Here is a 22868-nt window from a genome sequence, read left to right as displayed (position 1 = left end):
CTCAGCGCTTCAGCGTGGGAGAATTCTCACACTGAAGCGCTGAGTGCAGGAGAATTCTCCCACGCTGTCAGTGACGTGCAGGAGGTGAGCTGAGTTCATTGGACATGAGCTCACCTTATGCACGTCACTGACAGCGTGGGAAAATTCTCCTGCATTCAGCGCTTCAGCGGGAGAATTCTCACGCTGAAGCGCTGAGTGCAGGAGAATTCTCCCACGCTGTCAGTGACGTGCAGGAGGTGAGCTGAGTTCATTGGACATGAGCTCACCTTATGCACGTCACTGACAGCGTGGGAGAATTCTCCTGCACTCACCGCTTCAGCTTGAGAATTTTCCCACGCTGTCAGTGACGTGCATGAGGTGAGCCGAGTTCATTGGACATGAACTCGGCTCATCTGGATGTCGTCACAGAGAGACGCTGAGCAGCGCAAGCAAGCCTGCGCTTCTCAGTGTCTGCGGGATGAGAGGCTGGATGGCAGCGTTCTGCTGCGGTCCAGCCTGTCATCTCGATGTAGCAGAGCTGAAGCTGTCGTGGGAACCATGGAAAGGTAAGGATGAGGTTGCTTTATTATTTTTCTTTTATTGCAGGAGATCGTTGGCTTCAGCTGGAATGGGCGTGACGGTAAGTATGGTTTAATTTAGAACAATAAAGGATTGTGTCTTTATTTCAATTAAAGGACTTTATTCTGGGTGTTTGTGTTTTTTTTAACTTTGACTATGGGGTTAGTAATGGGGGTGTCTTATAGACGCCTCTCCATTACTAACCTGGGCTTGATGTCAGCTGGCATTATAAGCTGACATCAACCCCAACCCTATTACCCCCTGCCACCGCACCAGGGCAGCGTGGAAGAGCGAGGCTAAGTGCCAGAATTGGCGCATCCTATGAATGCGCCATTTCTGGGGCGGCTGACGGCTGGTGTTTCTAGCCTGGGAGGGGGCCAATATTCATGGCTCCCTTCCTGGGCTATTAATATCAGCCCCCAGCTGTCTGCCTAGCCTTTGCTAGCTATTAAATTAGGGGGGACCCCACGTCATTTTTTTTGCGGGGTCCCCCATTTTAATAGCTAGTAAAGGCTATGTATTCAGCTGGGTGCTGATATTAGTAGCCTGGGAAGCTCCGTGGGTATTACCCCCTTCCCAGGCTTCAAACATCTGCCCCAGCCGTCTGCTTAACCTCCGCTAGAGCCTAAAATTAAGGGGAACCCCACGCCAATTTTTTTAATAATAAATCCTTTATTTTAATACTAAATGACAAGTACAGTAACCAACACTATCACTGTACTTCATATATATGTGACTGACATGTTTCTATCTATCTAATCTATGTGTGAAGCTCTATTCTGTCTGTTATAAATTGTCGGGTACCGCTGCTGAATTGCCGGCCGGCTTTTTTAAAGAGACGGTGCATGAAAACACTATTATTTTTTTTGATAAATCCTTTACGCTAAATGACAAGTACAGTAAGCAACACTGTCACTGTACTTCGTATATATGTGGCTGACATGTTTCTATCTATCTAATCTATGTATGATGCTCTATTCTGTCTGTTATAAATTGTCAGGTACCGCTGCTGAATTGCCGGCTGGCTTTTTTAAAGAGACGGTGCATGAAAACACTATTATTTTTTTTGATAAATCCTTTACGCTAAATGACAAGTACAGTAAGCAACACTGTCACTGTACTTCGTATATATGTGGCTGACATGTTTCTATCTATCTAATCTATGTATGATGCTCTATTCTGTCTGTTATAAATTGTCGGGTACCGCTGCTGAATTGCCGCCTGGCTTTTTTAAAGAGACAGTGCATGAAAACACTATTATTTTTTTAAATAAATCCTTTACACTAAATGACAAGTACAGTAATCAACACTGTCACTGCACTTCTTATAAATGTGACTGACATGTTTCTATCTATCTAATCTATGTGTGATTCTCTATTCCTTCTATTCTAAATTGTCGGGTACCGCTGCTGAATTGCCGGCCGGCTTTTTTAAAGAGACGGTGCATGAAAACACTATTATTTTTTTTGATAAATCCTTTACACTAAATGACAAGTACAGTAAGCAGCACTTTCACTGTACTTCGTATATATGTGGCTGACATGTTTATATCTATCTAATCTATGTGTGAAGCTCTATTCTTTCGGTTCTAAATTGTCGGGTACAGGTGTATGCTGCTGCTGAATTGCCGGCTTTTCATGTTTCACTGTTGGCACTGTTCCCATCGATTTGGGCAATCACTGTAATGCCACAACCACCATGGCTGTGGCATTACAGTGAGTGGCAGACAATCCCTGCATGATTGGTGCTCTAAATAGCACCAGACATGCAGGACACGCTTTTGGTGCACGAACAGTTATCGAACATAACCTCGAACAGCCGAATTTTTTGCAAATCGTTCTGGTTCGTCGAACAACTCGAACACCGCCCAAAACAGCTCGAATTTGAGATTGGCGAACAGTTCTAGTCGAACACCGCTCATCTCTACTCCTGATGCTCTTCACTAAGTATCCCGTGGTCCCGAAGCATTTCCTTTGAAAAAATTAAGTGTCCAAACTACAGGTGGTGTAGCTTGCTTAACAGCCGGGATAATCCGCTGACTAGCAGACACTGCTACTAGGCACAAAGTATTTCCTGGGCTAGATGCAGTTAAAAATTTGTAAGTAGATACTCTCGTTGGATGCTGAGAAAGCATTCCATAGAGTCTCCTGGCACGCCATATATGATTCTCTTAAAAAGCTTGGGGCAGGGGTCTAGGGGACCCTTTTATAGCCAAAATCACGGCCCTGTATCACAATACGTCACCTAGGCTGAAGATAAATGGAACTGTAGCACCGAGGGCTCGGTTGCTACAGACGTATTGCACCTCACCCAGAGGTGTGATATCTCACTCTCAGATAAGGATGGAGTGTGGATCAGGACCCGACACCTGCATGCATTACACCACATTGCCGTGGGGCAGGGCGACCAATATGCCCCTGAGATGGGCACGACAGTCCCTGTCCCTGGCTGGAGTGGGGGGAGGGAACACTGAGGAAGGGGAACCCTGCAGTGCAGGAGCAGGGAGGAAGCAGTTCCTGGGTGCATTGAGAAGGGAGTATAAAAGGTGGGCACCATCTTAGTTCAGTGCAGAGAAGTCTGAGCAGAAGTGGCAGGGAGCAGGGGCTCTGCATGAGCTCTGCTCCGGAGGCGGGCCTAGTAACAGAGGCCCAGGCCTGCAAGAGGGAGAAGGAAGGAAGAGGAGCGGAGAAGGCTCCAGGAACGAGGAATGAAGGGATCCCAGGGGTGCGGACGGGCGAGTCGCCACCGCACGCCCGAATCCACCTGCGTGGAGGGGTCAGGCCAAAGGGGGAGACCGGTCCCCGAACTAGTGGAGGCAGGAAACGACCCTCAGCTAGAAACCGGAGGCTCTGACATTTTATGTGGCGCAGCCCCTTGCTCCACCCGCTAGGAAGGCACCACATAGGGTCAGAGAAACTGGCGCCAAGTTTACCAAGAGGAGGCCCGAGGCAGCCGGACAGAAGTGTTGGTAAGAAAGGCCAGACAAAGGACACACAAAGGGGGTCCTGTGAAGCGCTCCAAAGTTATCTGGGAGTTGTCTGAGCCCCTCACCTGGTGAGCACAGTACGACGTGGGCAGCCGTTACCTGCAGACGTGGTCTGGATAATAAGAACTGTGAGTAAAGGCCCTGAACTGCATCACTGACTCCGTGTCGTTACTGCTGCTGCCCTGCACCATCACCCCCATCCTCCGCATACACTGCCCTGAGGCTATACTCCTCCCGTGGGGAGTTATGCTACGCTCTGCTGCACCCACAACACCAGCCTTAGCGGTCTGCCCTGTAGCGGCGGTTCACTCTGACCGCAATCCACGGGTGGCGTAGTCGGACATTTAAACATCAAAACCACATAAATAGTTCCGCCACTGGTTTGACCGCCCTGAGCCACGGAACCGGATCGCCGCCACGAAGACTACAACCACCAGCATCCACCAAAAAGGGTCCGGCTCCGGGTGTCCCAAGGCCCAGGGGGTGCGTCAGAACATTTTCATCACCTTTCACAATCACCAATGGGACAAGGCAGGGATGTCCTCTGTCCCCTCTCTTATACATCCTAGTGACGGAGCACCTGCTCTCATCAATTCGCCATAACCCCAATATTAGGTGGATTGAGGTGGGAGGCACCGAGTACAAGTGCTCTCTATTTGCTGATGATGTCCTAGTATATATCACTCAATCACATATATCCATCCCTGCTGTTATGGCTGAAATAGATCACTTTGTTACATGGTAAAATTTTAAAATCAATGCAGCGAAGTCTGAGGCCCTCGATGTCTCCCTCCCTAAATCAATATAGGATTCCATCCAGTCCAACTTTCCCTTTGCCTGGCCCTCACAGGGTATCAAATACTTAGGAATTCCTATTCATAGAGACCTCTCCCATCTATGTTATCTTAATTTTGGGCCCTTTATTGAACAATTCCATACAGACCACGGTTGGCAAGTTGGAACTGTGAGATTCACTACGTGCACCACTGGTATTTTGTGGAAAAGCACATGTAAGATTCTGCAACAGTCTCTGCTGATACTCCTGCATGCGTGCATCCCTTTCTATGGCAGGAATAATTTCTGCAAATTTACTTTTGTACCGGGGATCTAACAGTGTGGCAACCCAGTAGTCAGGATTATTTCTAATTCTCACAATTCGAGGGTCATGTTGCAGGTAGTGCAGCAAGAAGGCACTCATGTGTGTTGCGCATCCAGGAGCACCAAGTCCCTGTTGTGTTGGTGGCGAGGTAACAATCATGCTTCCTTCCTCTGTCCTCTCCCCCCAACCTCGCACAACAGAAATGTGATCAAGGTCTCCCTCATCTGATGAGTCTTCCATCAGTTCGTCCTCCACTTCTTCCTGGGCTCCTGCACCTTCCTCACTAGTTTGGCTGCTACCATGCGCCCTGGTAAAATCATCTCCCCCACCCTCACATGCCTGCCGCCCTGGTGCTGCCGACCGTCTGGACCTTGCAGATGTTAGCCCTTCCGCATACAACTCCTCCTCCTCTACTTCCTCCACCTCCTCTTGTGCCACCACCTGACTCCGAATTCTGTTTAACATGTGCTCCAGCATGTAAATCACCGGAATAGTCATGCTGATAATGGCATCGTCAGCACTAAACATCTTCGTCGCCATTTCAAAACTGTGCAGAAGGGTGCATAGGTCCCTGATCTGAGACCACTCCTCCAGCGTGATTTGCCCCACCTCTGAATCTCGTTGGCCCAGGCTATACGTCAGAACGTATTGCACCAGGGCTTGTCGGTGCTGCCACAGTCGCTGCAACATGTGCAGAGTTGAATTCCACCGGGTAGGCACATCGCATTTTAGCCGGTGAAGTGGCAGGCCCAACGACTTCTGTAGAGATGTAAGTCGCTGAGCTGCGGGATGCGAACGGCGGAAGTGAGCACACAGCGACCGTGCCCTCTGCAGAAGGCCATCTAGTCTGGGATAGTGGGCTAAAAATTGCTGGACAACCAGGTTCAACACGTGAGCCATACAAGGCACGTGTGTGACATTGCCCCGGCGAAGGGCCGCACCCAGGTTTGCAGCATTGTCGCACACGGCCTTCCCTGGTTTCAGGTCCAGTGGAGACAACCATTCATGAAATTGGTTCTCCAGAGCTGACCACAACTCCTCAGCTGTGTGACTCACATTTCCCAGACATTTCGATGTAAAAACCGCCTGATGACGTTGAGCCCTACTGCCAGCATAGTAAGGAGGTGTGCAGGATCCCTTCTGCGCAGTTAGAAAGCTTGTGGCATGACCAGACAGGCTTTGGGTGCAGGTGGAAGACCGAGAGGAGGTTGAGGAGGCAGAAGCAGTGGAGGAAAAATGACATAAAGAGGATTGACGCACAACTCGTGGGGACGGCAAGACTTGGACAGCAGCCCCTTGTCCTGCTGTCACCATAGTTACCCAGTGCCCAGTCAGCGACATGTAACGCCCCTGTCCATGCCTACTCGTCCAAGTGTCTGTGGTGAAATGCACCCTGTCACACACAGAGTTTCTCAAAGAAGCGGTGATGTTGTGTGCGACATGCTGGTGGAGCGCAGGCACACCTTTCTTTGAGAAGTAGTGCCGACTGGGCATCTGGTACTGGGGCACTGCGACGGACATAAGGTCTCGAAAATCCTCTGTGTCCACCAGGCGGAAAGGCAGCATTTCTGTAGCCAAGAGCTTGCAGATGGTGAAATTCAACCTCTTAGCTTTCTCATGGCTAGGAGGAAATGGTCTTTTACTTGTCCACATCTGAGGGACCGAGGGCTGGCTATTGTGCTTAGATGGGGTTGATAAGGGTGTCCCCGGCAAACTGCCGGTCTGTGAGGAAGATGCAGGCGGACATGTTAGGTTGCCTTGATCCAAAGGTGGTGCTATCGATGTCGGACAGCGCTCAAGACCAGCTGGTGTTACCACCTCCAAAGAAAATGATGACCTGCCAATCACGCTGGCTGTTGCGGGTAAAGAGGTGGCAGGTCTGCGCCCCAAAACAGGTGTGACTGCTGTCCCCCCAGTCACAGAGGATGAAGAGGCCGCGGATGCACAAGATATGGCAGACGGTGGTTGGCCCGGCCGGCTAGACCGCATTGTAGCACACTGAGCTTCCCACTGCAACTTATGCTTCATGTCCATGTGCCGGTTCATGCATGAAGTACTCAAACTATGTATTTTTTGGCCTCTACTTAGCTTTTGCTGACAAATGTTACAGATAACACGAGTTGGGTCATCTTTATCGATCTGAAAAAATGCCCAGGCTATGCAAGGCTTAGCACCCATGCGACCTGAAGAGCCACCACGACTTGTGGTGAGAGGCAGAGTTGTGTTTGAGGATGCAGTTGTTGACGTGCTTCCAGTACTACGTCTCTGTCCAGGAAGGCGCAACCTGACCTCGTCGTCACTAGCATCTTCCTCCACCTCCTCTGCTGACCTCATCTCTTGGCTGACTGTGGGTTGACAGTAAGTGGGATCTCCGACCTCATCATCATCACCCTGTGCGTTATCACACCCGTCGTCCTCAGAGCCAACCTGTTCCTGCCCTGACAAAAAACTAAAGTTGTCGCTCCAATCAGGTATTTGAGTCTTATCATCGTCTTCCTCATTGTCTCCACCAACAGGAGTTACAGTTTGGGAATGAGGGTCTACATTATGGTCAGAACCTTCTGCGTCTGCTCCTGGATCCGACTCATAAAGATTCTGGGCATCAGTGCAGATCATTTCCTCGTCTGGATTCACAGAAGCGCTGGAGTCGACCTCTGATTCCCAGGCTATAGTATGAGTAAACAGCTCTGCAGACTCAACCATCTGTTTTACCTCATACTCAGACGGGCAGCTGGAGATTTGGGAGCTGTGAGGAAGCAAGTGCGATTTGGGTGACACCTTTGAGGACTGGAGTATTTGTGATGTTGAAGTTGATGTGGAGGAGAGCCCACTTAAAGGAGCACTTGATATCCGTTGAAGCACCTGCTGTTTTTGTGCCTCATCTGGAATTTGTAGCGATTGGCGTGGCCGTAAGAAAGGGATCTTATCACATTGTCCGCTAAAAGAAGTAGACATTTTAGTTTGGCTGGAAGATGGTCTTTCTTCTGCACCTACCCCACGGACACAACCTTTTTTCCCCTTCCCAACACGCCTATTCCCCTTTCCACCAGCAGCAGGCCTTTTTCCACTCATTTTGGTGGTTAACTAATTCACAACTCTGGAGTTGTTTGCACAAAAAAACAATGGATGGTAACCGAGCAGAGCTGAGTGGCCAAACTGTGGTATTAGGCCAAAACTATTGGCTGGGTTAGATGCAGAAAAAAATTATTTTTAATTTGCAACCTGATGGAGGTCAGTATAGATGGACTAATAGACCAAGTCCCACACACCGCTAGAAGCCCAAATATTTTTTCAGAGCTAGATGCAGAAAATTTTTTTATTCAATTTGCAACCTGATGGAGGTCAGTATAGATGGACTAATAGACCAAGTCCCACACACTGCTAGAAGCCCAAATATTTTTTCAGAGCTAGATGCAGAAAAAAATTATTTTTAATTTGCAACCTGATGGAGGTCAGTATAGATGGACTAATAGACCAAGTCCCACACACCGCTAGAAGCCCAAATATTTTTTCAGAGCTAGATGCAGAAAAAAATTATTTTTAATTTGCAACCTGATGGAGGTCAGTATAGATGGACTAATAGACCAAGTCCCACACACCGCTAGAAGCCCAAATATTTTTTCAGAGCTAGATGCAGAAAAAAATTATATTCAATTTGCAACCTGCTGGAGGTCAGTATAGAAGGACTAATAGAACAAGTCCCACACACTGCTAGAAGCCCAAATATTTTTTCAGAGCTAAATGAAGAAAAAAATTATTTTTAATTTGCAACCTGATGGAGGTCAGTATAGATGGACTAATAGACCAAGTCCCACACACCGCTAGAAGCCCAAATATTTTTTCAGAGCTAGATGCAGAAAAAAATTATTTTTAATTTGCAACCTGATGGAGGTCAGTATAGATGGACTAATAGACCAAGTCCCACACACTGCTAGAAGCCCAAATATTTTTTCAGAGCTATATGCAGAAAAAAATTATATTCAATTTGCAACCTGCTGGACGTCAGTATAGAAGGACTAATAGAACAAGTCCCACACACTGCTAGAAGCCCAAATATTTTTTCAGAGCTAAATGAAGAAAAAAATTATTTTTAATTTGCAACCTGATGGAGGTCAGTATAGATGGACTAATAGACCAAGTCCCACACACTGCTAGAAGCCCAAATATTTTTTCAGAGCTAGATGCAGAAAAAAATTATTTTTAATTTGCAACCTGATGGAGGTCAGTATAGATGGACTAATAGACCAAGTCCCACACACTGCTAGAAGCCCAAATATTTTTTCAGAGCTAGATGCAGAAAAAAATTATTTTTAATTTGCAACCTGATGGACGTCAGTATAGATGGACTAATAGAACAAGTCCCACACGCTGCTAGAAGCCCAAATATTTTTTCAGAGATAAATGAAGAGAAAAATTATTTTTAATTTGCAACCTGATGGAGGTCAGTATAGATGGACTAATAGACCAAGTCCCACACACTGCTAGAAGCCCAAATATTTTTTCAGAGCTAGATGCATAAAAAAATTATTTTTAATTTGCAACCTGATGGAGGTCAGTATAGATGGACTAATAGACCAAGTCCCACACACTGCTAGAAGCCCAAATATTTTTTCAGAGCTAGATGCAGAAAAAAATTATATTCAATTTGCAACCTGCTGGACGTCAGTATAGAAGGACTAATAGAACAAGTCCCACACACTGCTAGAAGCCCAAATATTTTTTCAGAGCTAAATGAAGAAAAAAATTATTTTTAATTTGCAACCTGATGGAGGTCAGTATAGATGGACTAATAGACCAAGTCCCACACACTGCTAGAAGCCCAAATATTTTTTCAGAGCTAGATGCAGAAAAAAATTATTTTTAATTTGCAACCTGATGGAGGTCAGTATAGATGGACTAATAGACCAAGTCCCACACACCGCTAGAAGCCCAAATATTTTTTCAGAGCTAGATGCAGAAATTTTTTTTATTCAATTTGCAACCTGATGGAGGTCAGTATAGATGGACTAATAGACCAAGTCCCACACACTGCTAGAAGCCCAAATATTTTTTCAGAGCTAGATGCAGAAAAAAATTATTTTTAATTTGCAACCTGATGGAGGTCAGTATAGATGGACTAATAGACCAAGTCCCACACACTGCTAGAAGCCCAAATATTTTTTCAGAGCTAGATGCAGAAAAAAATTATTTTTAATTTGCAACCTGATGGAGGTCAGTATAGATGGACTAATAGAACAAGTCCCACACGCTGCTAGAAGCCCAAATATTTTTTCAGAGATAAATGAAGAGAAAAATTATTTTTAATTTGCAACCTGATGGAGATCAGTATAGATGGACTAATAGACCAAGTCCCACACACCGCTAGAAGCCCAAATATTTTTTCAGAGCTAGATGCAGAAAAAAATTATATTCAATTTGCAACCTGCTGGAGGTCAGTATAGAAGGACTAATAGAACAAGTCCCACACACTGCTAGAAGCCCAAGTATTTTTTCAGAGCTAAATGAAGAAAAAAATTATTTTTAATTTGCAACCTGATGGAGGTCAGTATAGATGGACTAATAGACCAAGTCCCACACACCGCTAGAAGCCCAAATATTTTTTCAGAGCTAGATGCAGAAAAAAATTATTTTTAATTTGCAACCTGATGGAGGTCAGTATAGATGGACTAATAGACCAAGTCCCACACACTGCTAGAAGCCCAAATATTTTTTCAGAGCTATATGCAGAAAAAAATTATATTCAATTTGCAACCTGCTGGACGTCAGTATAGAAGGACTAATAGAACAAGTCCCACACACTGCTAGAAGCCCAAATATTTTTTCAGAGCTAAATGAAGAAAAAAATTATTTTTAATTTGCAACCTGATGGAGGTCAGTATAGATGGACTAATAGACCAAGTCCCACACACTGCTAGAAGCCCAAATATTTTTTCAGAGCTAGATGCAGAAAAAAATTATTTTTAATTTGCAACCTGATGGAGGTCAGTATAGATGGACTAATAGACCAAGTCCCACACACTGCTAGAAGCCCAAATATTTTTTCAGAGCTAGATGCAGAAAAAAATTATTTTTAATTTGCAACCTGATGGAGGTCAGTATAGATGGACTAATAGAACAAGTCCCACACGCTGCTAGAAGCCCAAATATTTTTTCAGAGATAAATGAAGAGAAAAATTATTTTTAATTTGCAACCTGATGGAGGTCAGTATAGATGGACTAATAGACCAAGTCCCACACACTGCTAGAAGCCCAAATATTTTTTCAGAGCTAGATGCATAAAAAAATTATTTTTAATTTGCAACCTGATGGAGGTCAGTATAGATGGACTAATAGACCAAGTCCCACACACTGCTAGAAGCCCAAATATTTTTTCAGAGCTAGATGCAGAAAAAAATTATATTCAATTTGCAACCTGCTGGACGTCAGTATAGAAGGACTAATAGAACAAGTCCCACACACTGCTAGAAGCCCAAATATTTTTTCAGAGCTAAATGAAGAAAAAAATTATTTTTAATTTGCAACCTGATGGAGGTCAGTATAGATGGACTAATAGACCAAGTCCCACACACTGCTAGAAGCCCAAATATTTTTTCAGAGCTAGATGCAGAAAAAAATTATTTTTAATTTGCAACCTGATGGAGGTCAGTATAGATGGACTAATAGACCAAGTCCCACACACCGCTAGAAGCCCAAATATTTTTTCAGAGCTAGATGCAGAAATTTTTTTTATTCAATTTGCAACCTGATGGAGGTCAGTATAGATGGACTAATAGACCAAGTCCCACACACTGCTAGAAGCCCAAATATTTTTTCAGAGCTAGATGCAGAAAAAAATTATTTTTAATTTGCAACCTGATGGAGGTCAGTATAGATGGACTAATAGACCAAGTCCCACACACTGCTAGAAGCCCAAATATTTTTTCAGAGCTAGATGCAGAAAAAAATTATTTTTAATTTGCAACCTGATGGAGGTCAGTATAGATGGACTAATAGAACAAGTCCCACACGCTGCTAGAAGCCCAAATATTTTTTCAGAGATAAATGAAGAGAAAAATTATTTTTAATTTGCAACCTGATGGAGGTCAGTATAGATGGACTAATAGACCAAGTCCCACACACTGCTAGAAGCCCAAATATTTTTTCAGAGCTAGATGCATAAAAAAATTATTTTTAATTTGCAACCTGATGGAGGTCAGTATAGATGGACTAATAGACCAAGTCCCACACACCGCTAGAAGCCCAAATATTTTTTCAGAGCTAGATGCAGAAAAAAATTATATTCAATTTGCAACCTGCTGGAGGTCAGTATAGAAGGACTAATAGAACAAGTCCCACACACTGCTAGAAGCCCAAATATTTTTTCAGAGCTAAATGAAGAAAAAAATTATTTTTAATTTGCAACCTGATGGAGGTCAGTATAGATGGACTAATAGACCAAGTCCCACACACTGCTAGAAGCCCAAATATTTTTTCAGAGCTAGATGCAGAAAAAAATTATATTCAGTTTGCAACCTGATGGAGGTCAGTATAGATGGACTAATAGAATGATGCTATGCCCAAAAGATTTTACTTCACTAGGTGCAGTAAAAAAATTGGTATTCTATACACAGGTGGTATATCTTGCAACACAGATAGGCTACTCCACTGACTAACACACTCTGCAATAGGCCAAAAAGGATTAGCTTTGCTAGATTCAGCCAAATGCTGTGAAAAAAACTTGCACAGCACTGGCACAGACCTGCCTGGCAAAAACTGATAGGAACTGATGTAACCTAGTCCTGAAAAGGACTCCAATTACAATTAGTCTTTACTCCCACAATCTATCTATTTAAGAGCACAGACCTGCCTGATAAAAGTCGTAGGAAATGCTGTAACCTAGTCCTTAAAAGGACTGCAATCACAACTATTCCCTACTCCCAAGCTATCTGTATATTTGTGCGAAAATTGGCTTGAAATTAACAAGGTATAGCGCACACAGCAACAGCGGTGCCGTCTAACACGCAGCTGCAGCAGTGAGAAAATGGTGGCGACGGGGAAAATGGCTTGGTCTTATAGGGCAAGGACATGTGACATACACTGCCAATCACACATGCCCTTGCTTGTGTGAAAAAAAGCACTTCGCTCCGTGTGTGCGCTGCTGATAGGCTGACAGATTGCACCTCCCCACTGCAAATGCGGGAAAGAGAAAAAAAAATGGAGATCTTCATTGTTCCTGCAGAGATCCATCCCCTGCCCCTCCCCCCGCCCCGCTGTACACTCAAACTGCGTATTAACATTAATTTTCATCATTACTGAGAAAAAATCCAGTTATGATTTTGGTGAACGAACAGTTATCGAACATAACCTCGAACAGCCGAATTTTTCTCAAATTGTTCGTGTTCGCCGACCGGCTCGAACACCGCCCAAAACAGCTCGAATTTGAGATTGGCGAACAGTTCGAGTAGAACAACGCTCATCTCTACTGACCAGGCCCCAATCGCTAGCCAGTACTCCGGGAGGGTCTATCTTTGTCACCAGTAAAGACCCTGAACTACACCGTACCGTCTCCGAGTGGTTCCTGCTACCCCCATCATCCACGTCGGCTGCCCTGAGGCCATACCCCTCCCGTTGGGGGTTATACTATCATGCTGCACAATCCTACCACCGACCTCAGCGGTCTGCCCTGCAGCAGCAGCTCCTTAGCTGTACTCAACGGGTGGCGTAGTCGTTCAACATCTACCAAGACTGCCACACACTTAGTTTGACACCCTGGGCACGGACCGGGTTACCGCCACGAGACTACTACCCCCATCTGATCCGGCTCCGGGTAAGCCCCGTGCGCGCGATGCCGCACGACACAGCAGGCCCAGGGGCGCGTCAACTTTTGGCGTAGTCGGCAGGATTTCGTGCCCGCAACCACCGGGTACTGCGTGCCTGAAAAAGACTGTTCAAACTTACCTGTGGTGAAGATTCCCGCCATCCGGCGCCATCTTCGGCCTTCTTCCCGCCATACGTGGAGTTTTCCCGCCATTGGACGCCATCTTGAGGACGCCGCACGGGAAGAAGAGGGGCGTGGACTCCGAAAGCGCGCGAGAACTGAAGCCCCGCCTCACGTCCGGACGTTGCGTAAGGTCCTGGAAGGAGCCCAGCAGACGCCGACGTCACAGGAGCGCGACGGAAGGTCCTCAACCCTGACGATCCACTGCGGAGCCGCGGCCTACGGAAGAGGATCATCGCAAGGTAGGCCACGGTCCACTAGGGGGGAGAAGGATGTCGGATACGGAGGAGAGCTTCACCGCTTCAACCCCCGCCAGCGCCACCGCTGTTGCGGTCATGCCTTTCACCATGCCCTATATCCCGGGGGCAGCCTGGCTACCCCAGTACTCAGGGGAGTCACATACCCTGCATGACTTTAGAGAAAAGCTGGATAGCCTCTTCCAGGTGTACCCCCTCACAGAGGAGCAAAAAGTGAGCATCCTGGTGGCTCAATTAACCGGGGCAGCCCAAAGGGAGGTAAAGTCCTGGCCACCTGGGGGGAGGACTGTCGCAGGGATACTAACCCGGCTGAGGGACACCTTTGATACCCGCACCTCAGCCGAGATCAAGCTTAGATTCTACGGGTGCAAACAGCGGGCACATGAGAGTATAAGGGACTATGCCCTGAACCTACAAGAGGCCCTGAGAGCCATTAAGCAGACCGACCCTGACGGCGTGGGAGACGAGGACAGGCTGTTGACTGAACAATTTATAGAGGGTTTATATTGCAATGCCCACCGAACCCAGTTGCGGGCAATGGCCTTACAGGACCCTCATCTGGGATTTGCACAGTTCAAGGACAGAGCCATCCGGGTGCTTCGAGAACCGGCACCAGGTGGCGTTGTGACCCCCAGACGCCCCACTACCACTTACCACCAGGAGGCGGCGCCCTTGTCGGCAGGGCCTGTGGGAGCTGGTGCGCAGGCTTTGAACAATGACCCGGCTCCAGACCTGCACCATCAGGTCCAAGAGCTAGCTAAAAGCGTTGCTGCGCTAACCCGAACTGTGCAGTCTTTACAGGTTTCCACTCCAGGGAAGATCCAGCTGGCATCCGGACCGGAGGACATCCCGTGGCGTCGACCAAGGAGGACCCCACCGGCCAGAGGAAGACCCAGCGACCGATACAACGAGGACGGACGACCCATCTGCCGCTGCTGCAATCAACCCGGACATATGGCAAGGTACTGTCCTTTAAACTGGCACAACCTGGGGTAGAGGGCCAACCCCAAGGAAAAAGATCACCAGGCCCATCGAACTGGCGCGACAAATATGTGGGAGGACGTCCAGTCTTACCCGTGGTACTGGATGGCATTCCTATGAGTGCCCTACTGGACACCGGGTCACAGGTCACCACCATCCCGTACGTGCTCTTCAAGCAGTACTGGAATGACTCGGATATCACCCGCTACCCTGACGACGACTTGAGTATCATCGCCAGCAATGGTCAGCCCGTGCCACAGATTGGATTTAAAGAGGTGACCATTAAAATCGGTAGAGTCGAACTGGCAGCACAGGGACTGATCATTGTAGACATTGACAAACACGAGAGTCACCCAAAGATAACTCTAGGAACTAATGTAATTGAAAATTGTCTTGCAGAGGTGATTTTCCTTTTACAGCAGGTTGCCAAGAACGCCAGCTCCGGCCAGCAGCGAGTGCTCCAGAAAGAGATCCGGGCACTGATGCGACGGCAACAGCTAGAACTCTCCGGTGGTGAGATTGGTAGCGTGCGAATGTGTGACCCTTTCCCTATTGCCATGCCCCCGAAAAGTGAAATGATGATTTGGTGCCGGGCAGCTATTGGTCTGAGAGGTAGAGATTACCAGGCAATGGTAGAACCAGTTTATTCAGACAGTAGGCCCACCATTTTGACAGCACGGGGGGTGGTCAATGTACGCCATGGGAGGGTGCCCGTTCGCATAATAAATATCGGGAAGAGGGAAGTGTACCTGCCCCGGTATGCCACGCTAGCCAAATTGTATACCATCAATCAAGATTCCATACTGCCCGTAGAACCCTTGCCTCCATCTTCCCCGGAGGAAGGTAACGGCTCTCAGAAAACAATGGAGGACTGGTGTCAGCAACTACATTTGGGTACTGACTCCACTCCCTCACACCAGAAACAGGGAGTCTATCGGGTGGTTCAAGAGTACGAGAGAGTGTTTAGTAAACACCCGTTAGACTTCGGGCGAGTCAAGGGGGTAGAACACCACATCCCCACGGGAGACCATCCTCCCATAAAAGAGAGGTATCGACCCGTACCCCCTGCACACTACCAACACGCCAAGGGGATGCTTAGAGACATGAAGGAGGCTGGGGTGATCAGGGATAGCTGTAGCCCCTGGGCAGCTCCACTAGTCTTAGTCAAAAAGAAAGACAACACCATGAGGATGTGTGTAGATTACCGGAAAATCAACCGTATCACACACAAGGATGCGTACCCCTTACCAAGGATAGAGGAGTCTTTGGCTGCTTTAAGATCTGCTAACTTCTTCTCTACCTTGGATCTCACTAGTGGGTACTGGCAGGTTCCTGTAGCAGAGGCGGACCGGGAGAAGACCGCATTCACCACCCCGATGGGACTTAGCGAGTTTACCTGCATGCCGTTCGGACTCTGCAACGCACCAGGAACCTTCCAACGATTAATGGAGTGCTGTCTGGGCCACAGAAACTTCGAGACGGTCCTGCTGTACCTGGACGATGTCATCGTATATTCCAAGACGTATGAGGACCACCTGAAACACCTGGCGGAAGTGTTCGAAGCTCTGGCAAGCTACGGCCTAAAGGTGAAACCCTCCAAGTGTCACCTCCTGAAACCAAAGGTGCAGTACCTGGGACACGTGGTGAGCGCTGATGGAGTGGCTCCCGACCCTGATAAGATCACCGCAATTAAGGAATGGCCAAGTCCCTCCAGTGTAAAGGAAGTGCGGCAGTTCCTTGGGTTGGTAGGCTATTACCGCAGATTCATCCCCGGTTTCACCAAAAAGGCAGCTCCTATGCAGGACCTCCTGATAGGCCAGTCCCGGAAGGCCAAGAACCAGAAGCCACCCTTCAGATGGGAGAAGTTAGAAGAAGAGTCCTTCCGCCAGCTGAAGATGGCCCTCACGGGGGATGAAATCCTGGCGTACCCTGATTATAGCCAGCCCTTTATCCTCTACACCAACGCAAGTAACATCGGGCTAGGAGCCGTGCTGTCCCAGATCCAGCAGGGGAAAGAACGAGTAATCGCTTACGCTAGCCGAAAACTGCGACCCACCGAGAGAAACCCTGAGAATTACAGCTCATTTAAGCTAGAGTTCCTGGCAGTGGTGTGGGCAGTCACCGAACGCTTTAAGCACTACCTCGCTTCCTCCCGGTTCACCGTGTACACGGATAACAACCCGTTGACACACCTGGACACAGCAAGACTCGGTGCCCTAGAGCAGAGATGGATGGCCCGTCTGTCCAACTACGAGTTCACAATCAAATACCGGGCAGGACGCTCCAATACCAACGCGGACGCCCTGTCCAGGATGCCAAACCTACCGGACGTAGGAGAAGATCCAGAGGGACTGGAAGAAGTCGAACTCCCCGCGTTCCACCGTCATGGGACTATCCAGTATTCCCACCGGGTAGGGAGTAAGCAAGCTGCTACGTTTAATCCCTTGCCTCACTACAACTGGGCGGAAACGCAAGACAGTGACCCTGCCGTCCGACTGGTGAAGGAGATGCTGACTCGGCCAGAGGCTCGCCTTGACCCAGACGCTCCGGAGGAAGCCAAGCAACTGTGGGCTGAGAAGAGTCGACTGTTCCTTTATAAGGGGATGTTGTGCCGCCGAATGGTTAACTCCCGGACGCATGAACTAATCTGGCAAGTAGTGGTGCCACGAAGAGACGCAGCCGTGGTGATGGAGGCATACCACGACGGGGCTGGACACTTCGGATGGAAGAAGCTGGAGTTCCTGCTGCGCGGGCGGTTCCACTGGGTAGGCATGAGGGGAACCATCGAGAGGTGGTGCAGAGACTGTGGCCCGTGCAACCTAAGAAGGAAGGACCGTGCCAGCCAGAAGACTCCCCTGCAGTCCATCGTCACCCGGCAGCCGTTGGAACTGGTAGCCTTGGATCATGTAAAACTGACCCCAAGCAGAAGTGGCTACGTCTACGCACTAACCATCGTGGATCACTACTCCCAGTTCTTGGTTGTCGTCCCCGTCAAGGACTTAACAGCTCCAACAGCAGCTAGAGCCTTCCAGCAGCATTTCTGCCGTCCACACGGGTACCCGGACCAAGTGTTGACAGACCAGGGACCTGCCTTTGAAGCGGAGGTCTTCCAAGAATTCTGCACTCTGTATGGCTGCCGGAAGATAAGGACGGCACCCTATCATCCGCAAACTAATGGACTTTGTGAGAAAATGAACCAGGTGGTGATAGATCTTCTGAAAACATTGCCCCTGGAAGAACGCAGTCTGTGGCCTGAGAGGCTGCCCGACCTAGTGGACCTATACAACCACATCCCGGTAGGTTCCACCAACTGTACCCCGGCTTACCTGATGAGGGCAAGACCTGGTAAGCTACCTGTTGACCTGGAGATGGGAGTCCTGACACCCGAGGACACTTCACCAGAAGCAGACTGGGACACAGAGAGGCAGCAGCAGTACCGGAAAGTACAGGAGAGCGTGGAGCGAAGTCTCTGTCAAGCTAGGGAAAGACAAGAGAAAACTTACAACCAGTATGCTCCCGCTGTTCCCCTGGTACCCGGAGAGCAGGTCTTGAAGAGGAAAAGGCGGCTCCACAAGTTGGACGACCAGTGGGAGAAGGACCCGTACATCGTACTGCCCTCAAGCCACGACAACCCAAAGGTCTGTACCATCAGTAAAGACGGAGGGGAAACCACAACCATTGTATCCCGGGATCACCTGAAGAAGTGTCCCGAACAGCTACGGAACCCTGAAGAGGAAAAAGAAGACCCTCGACCCGTAGAGGAAAGGGAAGATATGGTTAGTACTGTGCTCGGAGACTTCCCTCTGTCTTGGACTCAAGTCAATGGTGCAGTTGTGGTACCCGTACTCACCTTCCTCCAACCAGCATCCCAAGCACCTACGGAGCAACAGGTAGAGCTGGAAGAACAGCCGGTCCAGGAGGCAGAAGGCCCCACACCAGCAGACCAGGAGGATCAACCCTCTGCTTATAGTGAACCTGCCATGCCTCTAGTGAGCCAAAGGGCCCGTGGACAGCTGCCCAGTTTACCCTTGACAGTTCCTACACCCTGTAGTTCAGGGCCAGACAGTCAGCTCCGTAGGTCCACTAGGGCCACTAGAGGCCAGTTACCCGCACGTTGGAGGATTTGAAGTGTTTAAATTGTTTTATTTGTGGTCACCTGTCTGTTACTTGTACATAATTATGTGTTTCTAGTTATTTTTAGGAGTCCTTGGTGGATTTACCAGGAGTCCTTGTACAATTAGTTGGAGCGTAACCCAGGATGGACTAAAAGACTGTTAAGGACTCGGGGCAGGACAGACCCCTACCTGGTTACGTCTCCCTGTTTTGGTGAAATGGACACCTTGCTTTTCTTCAAAACTGCACCCGGTTGCGGACACGCCGTAACCATCTTTATGTGTTTTTCTTATTGTATTATTATTGTTTATACCTTGTTATGTTTTTCTAAAAAAATATGTTTAGTCCCGGAGTACTAAATTTCACTAGGGGGGAATGTGACACCCCAGGGGTCTGGTTGCCACAGTGATAGAGATATTACGTCTGAGAGCAGGTGGGAGGTCTCTTTGTCAGGGATCCTATGCATGCCACACCTCCTGCCCAGTCCTGGGAGGGGAAGAACTTCCCCTATATAAACTTAGGGCTGAGGCAGGGTTAGGGAGTAGAGAAGAAGTAGAGACAGAGAAGCAGATATAGGAAAAGAACATCAGGAGCTCTGTGGGAGCAGTGCTACAAGGAGTCAGGGGCTGGCAGCTGCAGAGCTCGCCCTGACTGAGAAGTTATCACCGGACCCGGAGTCCGAGGCTGTGGGGACTAACTCCTATCCAGCAGCAGAAACCGACCGGCAGGGGATTGCAGGTCCTCTGGCCCAGAAACCCGAAGGCACGGTTACACGCGTGGGACCAGCACCGCCGTCGTGGAGCGGAAGCTACTAGAAGGCCCCGAGTCACCGGCCATACGGGTGAGCACCACACGGTACACTCAGGGACGTGGGCTACTTATACCCGCCTCTAGCAAGGTAGCCGGAAGAGTATCGTTAGTTTGGGAGGCCTACAACTCCGCCTGGCCAGGGGAGATCCCATCTGCTCAAGGACTGACCAGGCCCCAATCGCTAGCCAGTACTCCGGGAGGGTCTATCTTTGTCACCAGTAAAGACCCTGAACTACACCGTACCGTCTCCGAGTGGTTCCTGCTATCCCCATCATCCACGTCGGCTGCCCTGAGGCCATACCCCTCCTGTTGGGGGTTATACTATCACGCTGCACAATCCTACCACCGGCCTCAGCGGTCTGCCCTGCAGCAGCAGCTCCTTAGCTGTACTCAACGGGTGGCGTAGTCGTCCAACATCTACCAAGACTGCCACACACTTAGTTTGACACCCTGGGCACGGACCGGGTTACCGCCACGAGACTACTATCCCCATCTGATCCGGCTCCGGGTAAGCCCCGTGCGCGCGATGCCGCACGACACAGCAGGCCCAGGGGCGCGTCATAAACTCCTTAGCTGAAGGGCTGGAACCCCTGTACACACTTCTACCAAGAGGTATAGCCAGCAAGGAAGTGCAGTGAAGGGTAAACATAGAAAACCCCACCCAGAATGTGATGGGGCAAACCAAAACGGGAAAATGATAAACAACTGGAGAGGAACAAACCAAGAAAGGAAAACAAAAACAATAGAAACCATCAGCATTTGGACAGGGAAGAAAGTCCAATAGCTCAGCAGACAGAGGAATCGACCACACAGCAACAGGTCACTGGATCAAATCCCCAAAGCGAGCTATAACACATATTTGCAGAGTCCCTAAGGTGATAAAACAGCAGAAACTACCCACATGTGACCCCATATTTGGAACTAGACCACTCAACGATTTTACCTATAGGTGTGTCTTTACCAGGGTTTGGTAAAGAAATAGTGCTATTTAGTTTTTTTAGTGAAAATTAGGCTAGAATAGATTGTGGACACTAGGTTTCATTTGCAGAGCTCCTCCAAAAAAGCAGAAACCCCTCTTTCCCTCACAAGTGAAATCATTTTGGAAACTTGTTATTATTTTTTTAATTCCATGGTACTGTACATGTTAATAGGGTTTACATACCAATTAATATATATACATTTCAGAGTGTAATAGTGGGGAAGGATGCAGCCTTCCTTTGGCACTGAAGTAGTTAAAGAAAGTGTTCCTGTAGTTAGACCTCTCTGAACTGTTGGTAGGCCAAGCTAAGGGGTTAGCTTTAGTGGTCCAGTCAGTAGAGTAGAGGGGGAACTTAGTGCCCTGATCAAGCCTTGAGTGTTATAGAGCTTGTTCCTGGCATAATTCCTTGTGGGCTGCAGTATCTGTGACCAGCCACAAGATGCCACTGTCCTGGGTGCAGATGTCAGGTTGAGTCTGCTAGCAGTGTTACAGACAGTGATGTGGTTAATGCTGTGTGATGGCAGCCCACAGAGGGTGGGCACATTAGGCAAATCCCTGCTTAGTTTCCAGGAGCAGGAAGTGATGAGTAGTAAGAGATAGGACAGTGAACTGTACGGGCAGCCTGACTATATGGTGGCTGCTAGGGTAGACGGGAGCTCCATACTCTCAGACAGTGGGATCACCAGTGTAAAAGTCTCCCTACGCAAGAGTCCTGTTAGCTGGCCGGAGAAACTCAACAGAGGTATTGAGGACCCGGAGCACTTCTAGTCTGCAGGAAGCAGAGGAAGATAAATAGGACTCCAGGCTAAGACGTGGGGGAGATATTGGATCCGGAGCACTGTTGGTATTGCAGAAGAGTCTCTTGGGCTAGAGATTAGAGTCACAGAGATGCTTCACTTAAAGAGGGAACCAGGGCTGAAGATGTTGCCAGCGCCTGTGAGGGAGATAATAGCCTGTCGGGCCTTATCCATTATATCTGCCTGTAAATACTGTACATATTCCTCTTCCCCAAGTAAAGTCCAAGTTATGGCTAAGAACCTCGTGTCCTCTGAATTTATTGCTGCCGTGGTCCCAGAAGAGAAATGCCTGGAGACAGCAGCAATCGGATGGTTTGAAGTAAGTGGAGAGCCCCACATACACAGCCACACATCAGAGGGAGGACACAAATTGTCTGTAGGGTGCCAGAGTGATAGGGGGCTACAGCTCGCCCATGACTACCTCGCTTGGGCACCTTACATTTGGTGTAGTCGGCAGGATCCGAGCTCCTCGCACGAAGAAAACGGGGAAGAGCCGACGCAGAATACTGAGGAGAAAGTGTTGGAAGGCATGCGGCCCAAGATGGCGGCCCGAAGCATGGATTCCAAGGTGGTGATATTGGCGGTAAAGTCTGGGAGAAGAATCGTCTATCGTGGGAGTGGACGGCGCCGGAGAGCGCGAAAAATGTCCAGCCCCTACAAGTTCCGTCCCAAAGAAGGATGGGCCCAGCAGTGAAGATGCGTCCCAGGATGGGACATCCAGTGAAGAAGAGGGCGCGACGCAAAGCGAAGTCCAGCCCAGTGAGTATCAGTGCGCACAGAGAAGGGGCGTGGCTGAAGGCGGAGCTGCCGAGAGTGACGAGTGACGCGGCGGTCTCGTCAGAAGGCCGGCCCAGAAAGAGGAGGAGTTGGACGCGCAGGACGCGCGTCATCGGTAAGTGACCAGCGCCATTTTCTGTCCGTTGCATGAGGAGAAGGAGGTGCTGCAGCCGATGTTCTAGGAAAATGGCAGCCGGAGGATCCGATGACATGCCCGAGATGAGCAGTGAGGAGGAAATCCTGAAGCTGATCACCCCAGGGGCCGCAGCCGGAAGCCACTCACCCGCGGGCGCTACCCGTGAGCCTTTGCCCTTACCACCAGTGGCCGTCCAGTGGTCTACTAGGCCTGAACCGGAGGTGGGTCTGCTCGTTCATGAGCTACGTATGTGGTGCTGGAGCCGGATGCCGGAAGATGCTTCCTCCTCGGCAGAGGGCGAAGAACATCCCGGTGTGGCCGAAGCAGCTGCTACAGCGTGGCCTGATGAAGGTGAGCGGCCTATATCCTGGTGGCTGGCCCCGCTCACGGAGTCAATA

Source organism: Phyllobates terribilis, unplaced genomic scaffold (genome assembly GCF_046119375.1).
Source record: "Phyllobates terribilis strain yellow unplaced genomic scaffold, ASM4611937v1 Scaffold_4__5_contigs__length_816908805, whole genome shotgun sequence".
Taxonomy (NCBI): Eukaryota; Metazoa; Chordata; class Amphibia; order Anura; family Dendrobatidae; genus Phyllobates; species Phyllobates terribilis.
Note: the sequence above shows the minus strand (reverse complement) of the source record.